The following is a 6,000-nucleotide window of genomic DNA, read 5'->3' on the forward strand; positions in this document are numbered from 1 at the left end:
TCATTTCCTTAGACCATGAGATTGTGCAACTCCCGGATACCGTAGGAGTGCCTTGGGTGTGCCAAACGTCACAACATAACTGGGTGACTATAAAGGTACATTAAGGATCGCATCCCCCCTTGGGCCCATGCGCCTAGGGTTGGGGGGAAACCCTAAAGGGGGCGCCCCCCTTGGCCGCCGCCTCCCCCCCTCTAGATCTCATCTAGAGGGGGCCGGCCCCCTTCCTCCTTCCCCTATAAATAGAGGGGCAAGGGGAGGGCTGCACACAACATCGAAGGCGCAGCCCCTCCCCTCCCCAACACCTCTCCTCCTCCGTAAGAGCTTGGCGAAGCCCTGCCGGAGTACTGCAGCTTCACCACCACCACGCCATCGTGCTGCTGTTGGAGCCCTCTTCCTCAACCTCTCCCTCCTCCTTGCTGGATCAAGGCGCGGGAGACGTCCTCGCTTCGTACGTGTGTTGAGCGCGGAGGTGCCATCCGTTCGGCGCTAGGATCTTCGGTGATTTGGATCACGACGAGTACGACTCCATCAACCCCGTTCTCTTGAACGCTTTCGCTCGTGATCTACAAGGGTATGTAGATGCACTCCTCTCTCCCTCGTTGCTAGATGACTCCATAGATAGATCTTGGTGTTGCGTAGAATTTTTTTTAAAATTCTGCTACGTTCCCCAACAGTGGTATCAGAGCTAGGTCTATGCGTAGTTACTATGCACGAGTAGAACACAAAGCAGTTGTGGGTGTCGATATTGTCAATTATCTTGCCGTTACTAGTCTTATCTTGATTCGGCGGCATTGTGGGATGAAGCGGCCCGGACCAACCTTACACGTACGCTTACGTGAGACCGGTTCCACCGACTGACATGCACTGGTTGCATAAGGTGGCTGGCGGGTGTGTGTCTCTCCCACTTTAGTCGGATCGGATTCGATGAACAAGGTCCTTATGAAGGGTAAATAGAAATTGGCAATTCACGTTGTGGTTTTGGCATAGGTAAGAAACGTTCTTGCTAGAAACCTATAGCAGCCACGTAAAAACTTGCAACAACAATTAGATGACGTCTAACTTGTTTTTGCAGCAAGTGTTTTGTGATGTGATATGGCCAAAGGATGTGATGAATGATATATGTGATGTATGAGATGATCATGTTCTTGTAATAGGAATCTCGACTTGCATGTCGATGAGTATGACAACCGGTAGGAGCCATAGGAGTTGTCTTTATTTATTTATTTATGACCTGCGTGTCAACATAAACGTCATGTAATTACTTTGCTTTATCGCTAAAGCGTTAGCCATAGTAGTAGAAGTAATAGATGACGAGACAACTTCAAGAAGACACAGTGATGGAGATCATGATGATAGAGATCATGGTGTCATGCCGGTGACAACAATGATCATGGAGCCCCGAAGATGGAGATCAAAAGGAGCAAACTATATTGGCCATATCATGTCACTATTTGATTGCATGTGATGTTTATCATGTTTTACATCTTATTTGCTTAGAACGACGGTAGCTTAAATAAGATGATCCCTCGTAATAATTTCAAGAAAGTGTTCCCCCTAACTGTGCACCGTTGCGAAGGTTTGTTGTTTCAAGCACCACGTGATGATCGGGTGTGATAGATTCTAACGTTCGAATACAACGGGTGTAAGCCAGATTTACACACGCAATACACTTAGGTTGACTTGACGAGCCTAGCATGTACAGACATGGCCTCGGAACACGGAAGACCGAAAGGTCGAGCATGAGTCGTATAGAAGATACGATCAACATGAAGATGTTCACCGATGTTGGCTAGTCCGTCTCACGTGATGATCGGACACGGCCTAGTTAACTCGGATCATGTTTCACTTAGATGACTAGAGGGATGTCTATCTGAGTGGGAGTTCATTGAGTAATTTGATTAGATGAACTTAATTATCATGAACTTAGTCTGAAATCTTTACAATATGTCTTGTAGATCAAATGGCCCACGTTGTCCTCAACTTCAACGCGTTCCTAGAGAAAACCAAGCTGAAAGATGATGGCAGCAACTATACGGACTGGGTCCGGAACCTGAGGATCATCCTCATAGCTGCCAAGAAAGATTATGTCCTAGAAGCACCGCTAGGTGACGCATCTGTCCCAGAGAACCAAGACGTTATGAACGCTTGGCAGTCACGTGCCGATGATTACTCCCTCGTTCAGTGCGGCATGCTTTACAGCTTAGAACCGGGGCTCCAAAAGCGTTTTGAGAGACACGGAGCATATGAGATGTTCGAAGAGTTGAAAATGGTTTTTCAAGATCATGCCCGGGTCGAGAGATATGAAGTCTCCGACAAGTTCTTCAGCTGTAAGATGGAGGAAAATAGTTTTGTCAGTGAGCACATACTCAAAATGTCTGGGTTGCATAACCGCTTGACTCAGCCGGGAGTTAATCTCCCGGATGACGCGGTCATTGACAGAATCCTTCAGTCACTTCCACCGAGCTACAAGAGCTTTGTGATGAACTTCAATATGCAGGGGATGGAAAAGACCATTCCTGAGGTATATTCAATGCTGAAATCAGCAGAGGTAGAAGTCAAAAAGGAAGATCAAGTGTTGATGGTGAATAAAACCACTAAGTTCAAGAAAGGCAAGGGTAAGAAGAACTTCAAGAAGGACGGCAAGGGAGTTGCCGCGCCCGGTAAGCAAGCTGCCGGGAAGAAGCCAAAGAATGGACCCAAGCCCGAGACTGAGTGTTTTTATTGCAAGGGAAGTGGTCACTGGAAGCGGAACTGCCCCAAATACTTAGCGGACAAGAAGGCCGGCAACACAAAATGTATATGTGATATACATGTAATTGATGTGTACCTTACCAGTACTCGTAGTAGCTCCTGGGTATTTGATACCGGTGCGGTTGCTCACATTTGTAACTCAAAGAAGGAGCTGCGGAATAAGCGGAGACTGGCGAAGGACGAGGTTACGATGCGCGTCGGGAATGGTTCCAAGGTCGATGTGATCGCCGTCGGCACGTTACCTCTACATTTACCTACGGGATTAGTTTTAAACCTCAATAATTGTTATTTAGTGCCAGCTTTGAGCATGAACATTGTATCAGGATCTCGTTTAATTCGAGATGGCTACTCATTTAAATCCGAGAATAATGGTTGTTCTATTTATATGAGAGATATGTTTTATGGTCATGCTCCGATGGTGAATGGTTTATTCTTAATGAATCTCGAGCGTAATGCTACACATATTCATAGTGTGAATACCAAAAGATGTAAGGTTGATAATGATAGTCCCACATACTTGTGGCACTGCCGCCTTGGTTACATAGGTGTCAAACGCATGAAGAAGCTCCATGCAGATGGACTTTTAGAGTCTCTTGATTACGAATCATTTGACACGTGCGAACCATGCCTCATGGGTAAAATGACCAAGACTCCGTTCTCAGGAACAATGGAGCGAGCAACCAACTTATTGGAAATCATACATACTGATGTGTGTGGTCCAATGAGTGTTGAGGCTCGCGGTGGCTATCGTTATGTTCTCACCCTCACTGATGACTTGAGTAGATATGGGTATGTCTACTTAATGAAACACAAGTCTGAGACCTTTGAAAAGTTCAAGGAATTTCAGAGTGAGGTTGAGAATCAACGTGACAGGAAAATCAACTTCTTACGATCAGATCGTGGGGGAGAATACTTGAGTCACGAATTTGGCACGCACTTAAGAAAATGTGGAATAGTTTCACAACTCACGCCGCCTGGAACACCTCAGCGTAATGGTGTGTCCGAACGTCGTAATCACACTCTATTGGATATGGTGCGATCTATGATGTCTCTTACCGATTTACTGCTGTCATTTTGGTGCTATGCTTTAGAGACTGCCGCATTCACTTTAAATAGGGCTCCGTCAAAATCTGTTGAGACGACACTGTATGAATTATGATTTGGGAAGAAACCTAAGCTGTCATTTCTAAAGGTTTGGGGATGCGATGCTTATGTCAAGAAACTTCAACCTAAAAAGCTCGAACCCAAGTCGGAAAAATGCGTCTTCATAGGATACCCTAAAGAAACTGTTGGGTATACCTTCTACCTCAGATCCGAAGGCAAGATCTTTGTTGCCAAGAATGGGTCCTTTCTAGAGAAAGAGTTTCTCTCGAATGAAATAAGTGGGAGGAAGGTAGAACTTGATGAAGTATTACCTCTTGAACCGATAAGTGGCGCAGCTCAAGAAAATGTTCCTGAGGTGCCTGCACCGACTAGAGAGGAAGTTGATGATGATGATCATGAAACTTCAGATCAAGTTGCTACTGAACTTCGTAGGTCCACAAGGACACGTTCCGCACCAGAGTGGTACGGCAACCCTGTCTTGGAAATCATGTTGTTAGACAACGGTGAACCTTCGAACTATGAAGAAGCGATGGCGGGCCCGGATTCCGACAAATGGCTGGAAGCCATGAAATCCGAGATAGGATCCATGTATGGAAACGAAGTATGGACTTTGACTGACTTGCCCGTTGATCGACGAGCCATAGAAAATAAATGGATCTTTAAGAAGAAGACATACGCGGATGGTAATGTGACCATCTATAAAGCTCGGCTTGTCGCTAAGGGTTATCGACAAGTTCAAGGGGTTGACTACGATGAGACTTTCTCACCCGTAGCGAAGCTAAAGTCCGTCCGAATCATGTTAGCAATTGCCGCATTCTATGATTATGAGATATGGCAAATGGACGTCAAAACGGCATTCCTTAATGGTTTCCTTAAGGAAGAATTGTATATGATGCATCCGGAAGGTTTTGTCGATCCTAAGAATGCTGACAAGGTGTGCAAGCTCCAACGCTTGATTTATGGGCTGGTGCAAGCATCTCGGAGTTGGAACATTCGTTTTGATGAGATGATCAAAGCGTTTGGGTTTATGCAGACTTATGGAGAAGCCTGCATTTACAAGAAAGTGAGTGGGAGCTCTGTAGCATTTTTCATATTGTATGTGCATGCCATACTGTTGATGGGAAATGATATAGAATTCTTGGAAAGCATAAAGGCCTACTTGAACAAGTGTTTTTCAATGAAGGACCTTGGAGAAGCTGCTTATATATTAGGCATCAAGATCTATAGAGATAGATCGATACGCCTCATTGGTCTTTCACAGAGTACGTACCTTGACAAGATATTGAAGAAGTTCAAAATGGATCAGTCAAAGAAGGGGTTCTTGCCTATATTGCAAGGTACGAGATTGAGCACGGCTCAATGCCCGACCACGGCAGAAGATAGAGAAAAGATGAGTGTCGTCCCCTATGCCTCGGCCATAGGGTCTATCATGTATGCTATGCCGTGTACCAGACCTGATGTAAACCTTGCCGTAAGTCTGGTAGGAAGGTACCAAAGTAATCCCGGCATGGAACACTGGACAGCGGTCAAGAATATCCTGAAGTACCTGAAAAGGACTAAGAAAATGTTTCTCGTTTATGGAGGTGACGAAGAGCTCGTCGTAAAGGGTTACGTCGATGCTAGCTTCGACACACATCTGGATGACTCTAAGTCACAAACCGGATACGTGTATATTTTGAATGGTGGGGCAGTAAGCTGGTGCAGTTGCAAGCAAAGCGTTGTGGCGGGATCTACATGTGAAGCGGAGTACATGGCAGCCTCGGAGGAAGCACAAGAAGCAGTCTGGGTGAAGGAGTTCATTACCGACCTAGGAGTCATACCCAATGCGTCGGGCCCGATGACTCTCTTCTGTGACAACATTGGAGCTATTGCCCTTGCCAAGGAGCCCAGGTTTCACAGGAACACCAGGCATATCAAGCGTTGCATCAACTCCATTCGTGAAAGTGTTCAAAATGGAGACATAGAGATTTTTAAAGTACATATGGACCTGAATGTGGCAGATTCGTTGACTAAACCTCTCCCTAGAGCAAAATATGATCAACACGAGAACTGCATGGGTGTTCGATTCATCACAATATAACTAGAATATTGACTCTAGTGCAAGTGGGAGACTGTTGGAAATATGCCCTAGAGGCAATAATAAAA

The sequence above is a fragment of the Triticum urartu genome, chromosome 1A (genome assembly GCF_056163025.1).
Source record: "Triticum urartu cultivar PI428250 chromosome 1A, HENAU_Tu73, whole genome shotgun sequence".
NCBI classification, from domain to species: Eukaryota; Viridiplantae; Streptophyta; class Magnoliopsida; order Poales; family Poaceae; genus Triticum; species Triticum urartu.